The sequence below is a fragment of the Oryzias latipes genome, chromosome 12 (genome assembly GCF_053564925.1).
Source record: "Oryzias latipes strain Hd-rR chromosome 12, Olatipes_Hd-rR_3.1".
In the NCBI taxonomy this organism is placed as follows: Eukaryota; Metazoa; Chordata; class Actinopteri; order Beloniformes; family Adrianichthyidae; genus Oryzias; species Oryzias latipes.
Window position 1 is genome coordinate 23,949,831 of NC_136248.1, and position 14,338 is coordinate 23,964,168.

General features: G+C 38.0%; 1 long non-coding RNA gene across 2 annotated transcripts in view; it reads right to left on the reverse strand.

Annotated features, from left to right (window-relative positions):
- Positions 1 to 14,338, reverse strand: part of LOC105355213 (uncharacterized) — a 57,056-nt gene that overhangs the window by 18,286 nt on the left and 24,432 nt on the right. The window contains exons 2-3 of one of the 2 annotated variants that reach the window (XR_013659244.1): positions 2,666 to 2,722; positions 1,272 to 1,361 (exon numbers count right to left, since the gene is read on the reverse strand). This is a non-coding gene — a long non-coding RNA (uncharacterized LOC105355213). Of the gene's footprint in view, positions 1 to 1,271; positions 1,362 to 1,462; positions 1,596 to 2,665; positions 2,723 to 14,338 lie in introns of those variants that run through there. The other variant, XR_013659243.1, reaches the window with a different exon arrangement.

Genomic DNA, 14,338 nt, shown 5'->3' on the forward strand with positions numbered 1-14,338 from the left:
TTGGGCTGGAGCCGGATTACTATGCAAACTAAATACCTCTGATTCTCTGTTTACTCAGCCAAAAAGCCGCATATTTGTAAAAGAAAAAAACTTTTAGATTAATGAAGTATATTGAAAACTAACCTTTAAGATGACAGAAAAATGCAAAAATGCAGTGGTTTAATTTGAATATCAACCGAGTAAATGAACAAATACGTAACATTTAGTGTTTTACATCGTTGCAGAATTCCATTGTTACTATGCAACTGTTCAGCAAAACAATACACCGTATTTACAGCTTTAAACTGACACTAAATCATGCATATGGTAACATAAATCAAAGTGTTTAAAGAATAGAACTTTACACTCAAATTTAGTCGAGCAGAAATAAAATCAATTTCTTATTAGAGTAATTACCTTTCGTTCTCCAAACAACATTAAAATGTTCGCCCGTTTATGATGCTTTTTCTGGTTTAAATGTATGCTGTAGTTTCATGTGTATCAAAGCAGACTTTCATTGATCTTTAAATCCATTTCATGAGTGGAAAAAGAGCATAAATCCTGGCATACAGTGTTTCTGCTACAGTATGAATTAATTTCAAAGGTCATTGACACAGAAATATCAAATATTTGATTCCTGTCATTGACTGTTCATTTCTATGTATCGTTATCAGTGTTAAGATTAGGCATACAAAGACTGAGATTTTTTTGCTGAAAGATTTATTAAAATCTGTCAATTATTGATCTCAGTTGATAATACCAATAATAACAAAATAATCTGCACTTGGCCTGGTAAAGTATAAATTACTAAATAGAAGTTAAGAATTGGGTTATGGCAATAAAAAAATTAAGTAAAACCTAACAAAGGTGGAGGTGGCATCAGAGGAACAATTGTATAAAATCTTCCCACTCCCTTTCTAGAAATTTGAAAGTACCTATTAATATTTATATATGAAATTATTAATGTATAAATATTCAAATAAATAAAATAGATGTCTGCTTTGCACAAAAAAAATTAAGACAACAAAGAGTGTCACCTTTTCGAGGAAAACAACTTTTGCCAAAGTGAACGATGATCAGAGTCTGTCTGGTAAATCTATCAGCAGGACAGCTCTGATTACCAGATGTGCCCCTGATACATTATAGATGATGAGGCGAGGGAACATAAGGTCATCAAGCTGACTGTCCTTTCTTTGAATCCGTTATTATGTTTTTGTGTTTTTGTTAGTTGCCAGAAATGAAAACGGTGAAGCTTTTACATAATTTTATGTTTGTAAAGACATGGTACTCACTTTTATAGTCTTTAATCTTGGGGGTCCAACAATGAAGTCCAAAAAGAAAACTCTCTCTTTCCAAACTATAGGTGAACGTTTTTGTCTAATCTGAAAGCAGAAAATGATTATCCAAAAACAATACAATCATTTCATAAAAATGCTGAAACTTTACTTCTTAGGAATAAATGAAAGGTCTCTTCTTGTCCTACCCCCTCTCCGTTTCATATGGGTGGGCAGCTGCTTGGATGCAGGGGGGCATTAATGCATCTTCCTGTGGGCTCCTCTGAGACTCCGATCGCACCATGGCTCCATACCATTAAAAAATAATTAAGATAAATGCACTTATAGCTGTGCATCCTGTCTGTTTCAGTAAAGTGGATTCGGGAGGGTGGGGGCACTTAATCCGGACAAAAATATCTTAAGATACTAAAGAAATCTCCGAGTGGATCAAATAGGTGCTGGGTTTTTAAATTACAGAGAACTTTGCCATCATCTAGATGTTAATCAGCTATTTGAACTCATGTGGGAGAACTGGAGCTTCCTATGACACCACTGATTTGAAAGTTTTTTTTTTTTTTTTATTTAACAACCACCGGCTTTCAGGTGATGGATCAAAAAAACCTATCTAATGGGGAATAGTATACCTGGAAAAAAAGATTTGTGCACAAATCTACTGGAGCTGTAGAAATCTTAACTGGCATCAATCGCCATGTCCATCATCTTCTAATGCTTTCATGTTTATACAGACACACAAAAGGAGGAGGCTGCAGAGACCATCCTAACATCCCTCAGACAAAACCTAAGCCGTGATGTCACATTTTGGTGTGTTTTCAAAATACAAAATAAAAATGAAAACAGGTTATTTTAAAGTCAAATTCTTTCCAAGAATGTGAAGATTTGTTTTTCCTCTCAAGTACAAACCTTTTGCTGTGTCATAGCTACAAAATAAGAGCTTCAGATTTTCATCTCCTGATGGTAACAGTCGAAAGAATACAGGCTGAATGATTGGCCTTATTGGCATTGTTTTCACCTCACCAAATCTGGCCCTCTTTGCAAAAAGCTTGGACAGCCCTGAACTAAGGTCTGGTTTGCTTGTGTAATCCTGTAGTGGTTAGTTGGTGAACTGCACCCAATTACAATTGTTTTTAAATGAGTTTCAATCTGGAAGTCAATGTGTTGCCCTTTGTGTGAAAGGGCAGCAATTTTGTAAACAAAGCAGAATTTGCTCCAAAGCCATTTTTCATATACATATTAAACACGACCTTGTTCCTCCTGCAGCCATCTCTCTATGTGACTTCAGTTTTCAAAACAAATGCTTTTTTATGTTCCCTTTGTGTTCATTTCCTGTAAATGAAAATTTGCAAAAAAAACTCTAGGACTGCGTTTTTTCTCTTGTGTGGGTTTGTGCCGACCTTTGATGTTGCAGACGTTTCCTCTTCAACCATTCCTGCTGCAAACCTCCAGATCTTCTATAAAGACAAAATGTTTGCATGTTTCAACAATAATAAGAATAAGAATAATGGATTAGATTTATCTGGACCATCAAGGCGCTTACAATTTGTCCATTATTCATTCAATCCTCATTCATACTTGGGGATTGTAAGCTACAGATGTATCCACAGCTGCCCTGGGGCAGACTGACAGAGGCGTGGCTGCCAGTGTGCGCCTACGGCCGCTCTGACCATCACAGAGACATTCATACACATCCACACACCAGTGGAGCCACACTGGAGGCAGGAAGGGTGAAGTGTCTTGCCCAAGGACACAACGACAGTTAAATGGGGGGAGCGGGGATCGACCCTTCGATTATTGGTCGACCTGCTCTGCCGTTTTTTGCTCGTGTTTTCTTAAATGCATTTTTGGGAGATCAGACTGTTGACGCCTAAAAGTCTAAGAAGATGTTTATCCTGCACAGACATTCTTAGGTTAAAACTGATGTTTGTTGGATCAGCCACACAAACATGTGTGATCATAATTTATCATTTAGTTCTCCATGCCTCTGTTTGGTGCAGTGCGATTCATGTATTGTCCCTCTTTTCCTCTCCCCTCCTGGGGAGTGGGAGTGCTTCCAGACTCCAGTTGGCTCATCCGTGCTCCAGTTCCTGACCGTTTACCTCGCCTTTGCTCCTGCTCCTACACCTGGCTGTGGTTCCTGTCTCCGGCTCGACTCGCGCCTTTGACTGTCCCCACAACCACGGCTGGATGAAGCTCGTCTGCTGGACTTTTATATATGTAGTTGTAGATTTAGATAAGTTAATTCTTCTCTAAGAGTTCTGGTAAATCGCCTGTCCGTCCTGGGGGAGGATCCCTCCTTCATGTGGGCACCCCTGAGGTTTCTTCGTTTTTTCCGGAATCCGTTTTTTTTGGGAGTTTTTCCTTACCGCGAAGGGGGGTCTAAGGGCAGGGATGCCAGTATAGCTTAGTCAGTTTGTTAGTTCATTTTAGTATTTTTCTATTGAACTCTTTGTATTCGTGATCCTTTTGATTTCATGTTTTACTTCGAAGCCCATCGAGACGACTGTTGTTGTGATTTTGGGCTATACAAATAAAATTGAATTGAATTGAATTGAAACAGAGACTCTGCTGCTCATGGCTGAATCATTTTGTCTCCTGGTTCAACACAAAAATGCAAACAGACAAATCTGAGAACTGGCAGGTTCCAGACAGCCTGACCTGACTTTGGTTGAGCTGTGTGGAATTTCAAGGTTTAGTGATCAAGTTGCATTTGAGAGCCAGAAAAGATATTAAAAACCAGCAGCACGGCAGTCAAAGTGCTCGTAGGAGTAGCGTAAAGGTGAGGGGGGGAGGTTTCAAAGCCACAGCCTCTCTTTCACACACATTTAAAACTCAGTGGCAGAGGACTGTTGGAGAAATGATATTTAGGTTTAAATTATGAAAAAAATGTCTCTTGTCCTCGTTACTGAAGCACAACTTCAGCTTCCCATCATGCAGTCTGCTGAAGCTGCTGGGTAATTTGTCAGTTTAGTGAGAAATAAAAGGTGAGGAGGAAAAAAAACTAAAAATTTAGAACAGCCTTGTCAGCCTCACTGGGTAGCAGGTATAAAGTTCAGAAATAGACCATTACATGCAAAGAAATGAGAAGTGAAGTCAAAACATCACATTCTTCCCCAGACAGAAGTTATTTCTGAAAGCATGACTGGCTATTTTTACATGCCAAAAATGTCTTGCTTACAATTTTTTTTGTTCCTGTGCTGCAGCACACCCTCTTTTCTGTTTTTAGTTCCCTGTCGTTCTCAGTCTGAGGCCAAAATGCAGATTTAACAAACAAAAAGGGAAAAAGAACTAAATCATAGATCTTTTTGTCTTCCTTATATTTCGTATTTATTTTTGCCACATTTTTTTAAATGCCTCGTCTGCTAGTACAGAGCTTAAAGTGTGTGAACACGTTGTTGAAAAAAACCAACATAACTGGTGTTAGATGTGTGAACTTGACAAATGACCGATCCCTCACCCTGCTGTCATCAGGCAGAGCAGAAGGTCAGGTTTGGTCTCATCTGTTTGTGTATTGAGGACACTAGACTAAATTGGAGTTTTCAAGTCATAAAGATTCATTTACATTAAAATCATGTTCTTCTTAAAATTTTGATCTCATTTTGATCCCATTTTGATTTTTTTAAAGCATTTTCAAAGCGTTCCCAGTGGTCTTTTAGTAAGTAAGTAAATCTTTATTTATATAGCACTTTTCTCAGAGAGCGACTCACAAAGTGTTTCACAATGTTAAAACAATATAAAATCAGTAGCAAGACCCAATAAAACACACAGGCATAGAAGTATACAAACAGGCAGAAGTGAACACAAGTAAAAGTCAGCTAAAAGCTCTCCTAAATGAAAATGTCTTAACTTGAGCTTTAAAACACTCGACTGAGTCAATCTGGCGCAGAGACAGGGGGAGGTCGTTCCAAAGTCGGCGAGGTCTCCCCTAGTTTTAAAACGAGTCTTTGGAACACATAAAAGATTTTTATCAGTGGACCTCATGGAACATGCAGGAGTGTAGGGAGTTAAAAGGTCAGAAATATAGTTCGGGGTGCAGGGCTCTAAAAACTAAAATCAAAATCTTAAAATCTATTCTAAAGATATCAGGAAGCCAATATAGAGATAAAAGCAGAGGGGTGGTACGAGTGCACTTATTGGTTCCATTTAAAAGCCTTGCAGCAGAGTTCTGGATCAGTTGGAGACGTTTTAAGAGACTTTTTGTTAAAACAAGTAAAAAGATAATTACAATAGTCTAAACGAGAGGAGATAAAAGCATGGATGATCTGCTCATATGGATAACATTGTCTTCAGTTTAGCCACATTCCTCAGGTGATAAAAACAGTTTTTGACCAAGAGCTTCGAGTGAGTCAAGAGACATAGCTTTGTCAAACCAGACACTAAGATTCCTGAGACAGGGCTGGACAGAAGAGCTCAGTTAACCAAGGTGTCTTTTGATGGCAGGAATTTCGTCATCAGAAGCAAAAAATTATTGTCTCTGTCTTATTAGGTTTCAAGAGTAAATGGTTGTCATTTAACCAAACTTTAATGCTGGCCACGCAGTCTAGTAAAAACGATAGATTTGTGTAATCATTTTTTCCAAAGGAGCAATAAAGTTGAATGTCATCAGCGTAAAGATGATACAAAATATTTGAAAATTTGCTGATGATTCTCCCAAGGGGAATCATGTAGAGAGTGAATAGAATGGGTCCCAATACAGAACCTTGGGGAACTCCACAAGACAGGATTTTTGCTTCTAAATATGGTCAACACAGAGCTTATAAGATCTACCACTGAAATAGGAAACAAACCAGTTTAGGACTGAACCAGATACACCGTAGTCGTTATGGAGACGTTCGATCATGATTTCATGGTTTACAGTATCAAATCCAGATTTAATTCAATATTATTTAATTAATTTTTAATTATGATTATACTTTTTTTAGCCATAATAAAAAAATTAATAAAAAAAAAAGTCATTTTCTGGGACATATTTTGTGCAGAGCGGCAAGAGTTCAAAAGAAATTCACCTGAGTTGTGAGCATAACTAAGGTATCCGTTTACAATCTCTCCCCCTAGCTTATAGCCCCTCACACCCCCAACCTAACATTAGGTTGCAACAAAAATGGAGAGCAACATCAGAGCTATCCAGCTTTGAGCCAGACGTCAGCTCGGACGAGGAAAACGAAGATGTATTTGGATCCAAGTGTATTTGGATGAAAGTGAATGCATCGGAATGGAGAGGAGCAGGAAGCTTGTGGCCCTTTCAGCATATTTAACATCACAAAAACAGCTCTTTTTCCACATGCATTTTTTCTTTTTCTTTTCATGCATTTATCTGCTCCTAATTCACAATGATGAAATACTCTAACGTAAATCTAACGTTGAGCTTAATTTTCTTAATATGTCCTCCATCATGAGAAAAATACCAAATGAACCTGTTAAAAAGACCAAAAAACATAACTTTCACGATCTACAGGCCACAATCATCAATATTGCAAGAAATATTTCAATTGACTGACAAAAAATGTAAAAAAGAAATGTACAAGATTATTTAATTTTGAGTTTTACCAGTCAGAGTCACTATTATTTTCAGTGTGACTTATGAGTATTATTTTTAATTTAATGAATTTTCTGACTGCAAATAAAAAAATGGAAGTGTTGCAGAGAAAGGACAGAAACCAAACAATGTCAGGTTTATAAAGAGGAGTTGTCCTTGGAGGAAGAAAATGAATTTTGGACAAAGCAGAAGCCATATAAGTGAAACATTTACATCAGGGCTGCTCGTTCCTGATCCTTGAGATCTACCTCCCTGTCTGTTTTCCAGCTATCTCTGCACTGCTTCTTCTGATTACCTGGACCAGATGAGTTCATTCAATCAGAATCCAGAGACATCTGATTAAGCTAATCAGCAGCTAGCAGGGCTTAGAGATCTGAAAAACAGTCAGGGTGGTAGATCTTGAGGACCAGGAATGAGCAGCTTTGATTTACATCCAGCGTTATAATTTGATCTTTCAGCAAGATGAGGTGCTAGTGGAGAAACCTGTGGACAGAAGTCATAGAACAAAAGCTGAACCAGCTCCAGATTTTATTATCGAGCATCATCCAGCATCATCTAGTAAAATGTTCTGAACTGCAGCAATACTCTGCTTTAATGTCAGCATTATTTTCTGATCTCCTGATTTTTGGAAAAATGAAGGGTTTCTTTAATGAGAAATCTTCTTGGAGAAGAGGTGAAATGTCCTCAATAATAATTTTTCCTTTTAAATTTTTCAATCCACGTAGACAGAGATTATGTGGATCACAGAAAAAAAGTCATCACATCTCAATGTGATTAAGCTGCAAAACAACTATAATTCTCAGCAAAAAAGGGGGGTTTATGCAGATGAAATGCACAACAGTTTTCTTTCTTGCATGTAATCCTTGAGACTTTGGAATTTGACATGATATAAAGAGGAGCTAATCTCCTGGAGGACATCAGAGGGGAGAAAGATGAGGCAAACTGAAAGGGGGGAGGTGAAGTCTGGAGCAAACATGTGTCTGAGAAACAAGTGTGATTCACACGCTACTCATCCCCATACAGCTCTGTTCTACACCCAGCCTCAGGCACTTCTCTGAGAGAGGGCTTTGTGGGGAGCCTCCTGAATGCTGTATATGAAACTGGCAAAAACAAATGCCCATTTCACTTCCATCCCCCTGGTATGTCCTGACTAACAAGGAGTTTCAACATATGTTAATGTACTCATGTGTTTTTGCCTCAGATAACTCCCTCCAGCTGAGACACGGGTCACAGACAAATCTGCCCTGGAGGCAGGAACACCAGCAAAACAACGATATGCAGGATTTCACCTTTCACTAATTCGTTTCTGTTTCACTGTCAACACAACAGAAGAAAGTTTCTTACTTCTGGCGTTGCATGGACCAAACAATGAGCAAGTGTGCTGCTACTGTAACCCGCAGAGGGGCCAACAGTTAACTCCACATCGACCCCGTCACCCACAAGGCTTCACTTTGATGTAGACGGGTCATTGTACAACAACAGACAGAAACATCTTCTATTTTGATTTTTTGGGGTTTTTTCCTATTTCCACCTTTTCATCATAAAAACAATTTTTAAAGATCTTTCAATAATAAAGTTAAACACGTCCTTGACTGTAATTCACTGTGATAACCAAATATAAATGCAGTATTAAGAAATGCTACTTACATTTTTGGATTGGAGGGCTACATGTTTTTTTTGTCAATCTGAAATGTATGCACAAAGTCTATGTCTGTATAGATGTATCAGACCTTGACACAAACCTCTTAGCTGGTGGCTGACATGGGTCTCTGATGATTCTTTGGCAATCCCAGCTTGTGATTTTTTCTTTAACCATTGTTATAACGAGATAACTCCCTCTAAGAAAGGAGAACAAATGCAGCACTTCCTCAAACACGACAACATCCTCCTGAGACAGCTGATGAATCTCGCAGATGTCTCATTTGTATTTATCATGAAAACTATGCAAAGGTTCACGTTTGTGTTTATGTATTCAAGCAGCAGAGGAGCTTAAAATCAGGATCAATGGGTCAATAGTGCACAGACTGTATTAGTGTGTTGAGGAGCCAGGATGACAGTCTAATCACAGACTGAGCCGCTGGTATGTCAGACATGTCTGCCTGATTGCAAAGATCTATCGGCCTTGACTGTGGATGCTAAAGATGCTTTGCACCCAAAAACATTTCTTCTCATTAGTTGCCATTATGATGTCTATTCACGATAATTAGTGCCCATTTATATTAGTTACTGCTGGGAATTTACCAGTTAATGCGAATCAAAAACAAAAACAGGAAAACAAGTGAAGAATTTAAAAAAACAAAATTTCAGGTTTCAATTCCATAAAACTGTTACAAAACTAAAAATTGTTGGGAATTTTTCATGTTACACAAAATTTAATCTAATGTATTTGATGACGGGATTAAATATAAAATTATTTAACCAATCTGAAACCTTTAAAATTAGCATACATTTCCTTCACAAATGATTTCAAATGTGGAAAATTAAGTATTTCGAATAAATATGAAGCTTTTTCTACTTTAAAAAAAAATCTAGATGAATTTATGGGGGAAGATAAAAGCACTTCAGAATGTCAGTTTCAAGTTGTGGCCAGCAGCTTTAAATTCCTTAGCTTTGTTTTTTACAAGCTGTGTTTATGTAGCTGGTGACAGTAAATACTAGAGCTTTAATGAGCTGTCACTCTACCCTGACATGTAAAGGATGTCAGGAATCCAAGCTCAAGAAAATGCATTTTAGTGGTAACATTTTATTAAATGTGAAAAATATCATTTAGTTTGTGTTGACTGTGACAGTAAAGCAGATTTTGTTTTTTGCCTCTTTTGACGTTAAGCCCACATCGTTAAACAACATAAAAGGCAAATCTGTGGAAACTTCAAAAACCAGAACTCAACAGTTGCCTAATTAGAATGCCTAATAAACTCAACATTTCGTCTCTTCGTGTGCCTTTATTGTAAGTTACCTGTTGAGGCTTCCTGAATTCCTGCTGTGAGAGGAACTCACAGCACTTCTGCAGGTCCTGACTCACAACTCAACAAAGTGGCATTCTTCCAGCAGCCAAAATAGAAGCACACAAATTGGGAATGCACTAACTGCAGATATTCAAATGAAACTTCACTTGTCACATCTTTAATTGAGCAGTTGTGAAATAAAACAAAACAAATATTATAGACTATTATTAAATTAGAAATTATAATAAGAACTTGATCATAAAAACTTGCCAGGGGCCAAATAAAAGTTGTTGTTTTTTTTTACAAGACCTGGATCTTTACTTTTGGAATTTTTAAGTAAAAGGTTAAAACTTTTACATCTTAAAATGTCTCCATAGCAACTGTACTGCTATTTTCTTTTACAGAATATTGGCTCATTTTGCAAAAAAATTATACAGCCCTCATTGTAGTAAGTTATACAGATAATAACACACTAAAGGGCCGCATCAGTGGGCTTTACTTACTGCAAGCCAGCATGGAGAAATCAGCTGAGTGACAGCTTCCTGAACAGCCGCTTTCAGCTGTTCGATTTGCCCACATGGCAGATGGCTTACTGCCACTAGAATGAAGAAAGTGCAAAAAAAAAATGATTTCAGTCGGCTGCAGTAAACTAAACATAATGGTATTTGTATGATTAAAAATGAAAGGATTAGTATCAAGAGAACAAAAGTACTGTAGTAATTGAAAATAGAAAAAAACTAAGTAACACTGCCTTACAAAATGAAGTAGAGCTCTATACTCTTTCTGGGGGGAAAATAAAAGGACCATAGTTCCTGTCACGTTTCTCTGTGCTGCCAGACCTCCAGCAGCCACTACCTTCCCTCCTCATCAGTCTGATTGCACTCACCTGGTCTGAACTTCGTATGTGCATCTGCTACATTCTGCTTTTTTTTCTCTCTTATTAAAAACCAGATTCTTTTATTTCCTTCTTTTCCTAGAACCTTTTTCTGGTTTTGTCTGTAGATTTAGAAAAGGATTCTATCTGTGTTTTTGGATCTGGATAACCTCTTTGGATTGTTTTTGTTGGGTTTCCCTCTAACCATCACCTTGCTCACAGTATTTCCTCAACCAGCCCTTTTTCCAGTAAAAAAAACATTTACTCCTCCTGTGCACTTGAGAGACTGTCTTCACTGGTTCCTCCTCCACATCATCTGAGCTTCTACGGTAAAACTGCCTCAGAAGGCCGTCAGCATCGGCTAAAGTTACATTTTTGATAGTTTTTTTTTTTTTTTTTGCTACACTAACATTTACTCAAAACTTGGGGGTCAAGTGAGGGGCTATGCTTTTTGTTGGGGGGTGCAGCTGCCCCTCTTGCCCCCTGTAGCTATGCCCTTGTTGCAGATACAAACGTGTTGTTTCAATCTGGACCCAAAATAGGTTCCGTCTCATGTAGCTTGACACCATCTTGACCCAGAACGCAGTCAAAGCTTGCACCACTTTTTTTTCTGAAAGCACTTTTTGAGGTACAACAGAGGTGAAAATATTTAATCCACAGGTCCAGAAAAGTGTAGTTGCCACAGCATTAACAAACAGGAAAATGGGGTCATTGAGGTACAAACCAATGAATGAGATCCAAGATGGCCATCTTGATAGTATAAAATAAACCTTCAATCGAGTCAGGATCAAACCCTGAGTCTGTCAATTTTGACCTAAAAATATTCCATTATACAAAGTAAGAATAACATCCTCTACAACCATGTGGATCAGAAACTGCAAACGCAAATGTTGTAAAAATTATCACACATTGCCAGGTACGAAGGTCAGTCTGGTGTGGCAAGCAGCTTTGCAATCATTACAGCTCACACCTGAGGAATTATTTTGTTTGCACGCATAAAACACACCACCTTTTCCTTTTTTCAATGGAAAAAAAATAATTAATTTCTTTTACCTTTCTCCCAATATCTTGTTATAATAATTATATGTTTAATGTGTAAAAATGTGTGCATAAAATTCTGAAAGATTGGAATTGGGAAATAATATGATTTTCTTCTGCCCACTGAGCAGTATTTAATTTTGTGTTTGCAAATAATAGGATATCAATCAAATAATCAATGAATTATTTAACATCAGCAGAATCTAGAAGTTTTTTTCCGTCTTTGTTTTGTATGAGCTCAACCTTTGCTATGATTTGCTGCTTTATAAATAAATGTATTGAAGTTCAATATCTTGTTAATTTTAAATTTGAACTAATCATAAAATGTTACTACTGATTTCTGACTCAACATTAATCCATAAAATGTATTATCACAGCAGGATGCCCTTTCATCCATTAGGTGAGACAATGTTGAAAGATAAAACAATAAAGATGTGTGTTCGGTTGCTACTGACACATAAAATTTCTATAAAAGCTATAAAAGAAAGATAAATGTTTCATATCATGCACGTTTTATAAGAAAGCTGTCTTGTATGCAGTCGGTAGTTTCAGTAATCAGGGAAAGATCTGGGGTATAGGGTCTCGCACATAATTTAAAATTCCCATAATCTCTATCAACAACATGGAAAATCTTTGCGCTTCATAATCAGAGGGCGAGCCTGCAGGGACAGGTAAGGGAATGCAGCCATGAGGGAACATAGGAATCGCATCATGTGAGACAGTAAAGGTGTTGGAGTTTACACAGCCTCAACCTGTGTGTATGTGTGTGCTTTTTTACTCTGTCCATATTTGTGTATGTGAGGCGTGGCTCCGCTTTATCTCTGCATTCCTATCCACCTGGCTGCCATGGCGACCAAGAGTACACAAGGCTCTAAATGCGACACCCTTTTTTCTCCTTCCAACCCACACAGACTGCAATTAATTGAACAGTGCCTGGCTTTTAGAGGCATATGGTTACAGGGGGGGTCCTTATGAGTGTTCAGGTTTTAAGGGGGACGTCCCAAAGAGAAGAAAGCCGGTCCTGAGGGAGCCTTTTCCCTACAGGTTTTGATAGTATTTCTGACAGACAGGCTGCAACCAGAGCCTCCTCATTTACTTATTTCCAAACCCACCCCTGAAAATGCTTAAGTTTCACTCGGGTGTTTCTGTCTCAAAGCGAAGGAGAAGTGCTGAGAAAGCTTTGAGTTTCAAATGAAATGTCGGAGGTCTCCGGTGACCGACTAAAGACCAGCATTCTTCACGCAGAGGCCAGAGGAAGACCTTTTGGTGCTGCGACAGGAAATCCTTTACAGGGTCACCCAGTGGAAATGGGAAGTGACAGGCAGAAACCCGAGCAGCACAATACCTGGTTTGTCGCTCAACCCAAACAAACAGAGAAAGGGCAAAAAACTGTGAACTGCTCTCTTTGGAAGAAAGACGACAATGAGTATTTTTGCACCCTGCTTGGCCATAAAAAAGAAACCAATTCAGTATTGATACTCAAAATGCCAGAGCTGTATTTGTATGCTTTCATATCAAATGAAAAAGTATACCTGACAGAACACGCAAGATGCTCAAAGACCAAAGGGACTTTCCTATTTGGGCACTTACTTTGTTTAAGTTGCAGTGATGGAGAGAATGTGGGTCTACCAATTGAAAAAAAGCCACAAAGTTTCACATCTTCACTTGGTTTTTTTTCACTTTCCCTTTGCAGTTTGAAAATGAGAGCTGCGCACTCTTAGAAATAAGTTAAAAATTCTTACCCCACTGACATATTTTTTTAAATAGGCACAAAAATCTGCCAATGAGTTAAAAAAATGCTTTTACCAAGATTTCTGTTTTTAAGGAAAAACCTTTGGCCACTAAGACATGTTTTATTAAACTTGCTTTTGAAAAACTTTCTTGATTATTTTTTTTTTTGCAAGACAGAAAATATGTTTTTCTTTGAAACAAGGGTCTTTTTACTGTAAGAGTCAGTTTTTGCCGCGTGGGCGTATGCTGTTCTTCAGTAGAGTGGTGCTTTGCACCCACTGTGCATGTCACCCAGGATGGTTTCAAACCAGGATGGTCTGGAGTTTCAAAATGAATCAACAGGGGTTACTGTAAAAATGTCTCATTTTTTTATTTGGTTTGGTTTGTTTTGGTTTACACATGTGATGCTCTAAAGAGAAAACAAAATAAATTCATAGTTACGGCAGGAGGCGATGTTACCTAAAACAAGCTCAGATCAGCAGGGACGAGAGCCACAAAGAAGAAAACTGTTTTTTACCGCTCGCCCACAAACTATTGTTCATTGTTGAGCACCTGCTCCCCAACTTAACTATAAAACATTTGGGAGTCACACTTAAACAGTTTTGCTGTTGTTTCTTTGCTGCTTGTAACTCGCATTGATCCACAAGTGAAGTTGACCTTCCAACAAATTGAGCACATAGGCAGATTTAAACTTCCTGTGTGAATGCACTTTTAAAAGCTCATCTTCATAAGAGCCGATATGATAAAACTGTTGCCCCCTGCAGAGGGAGTATCTGTTTCGGCCCCCTTTGAGGTTTCCTCCTCATTTTATTTCCAAAACATAACGACTTCCTCTTGGTGAGGTTGCTTCTGGAAGACTTTATTACCAGCCCAAAAGGAAAAAGAAATTAAAATTCAAGAGGTTTCAACCCACACTGTAATTAGCTTTATTCAAACTCTCACTTTA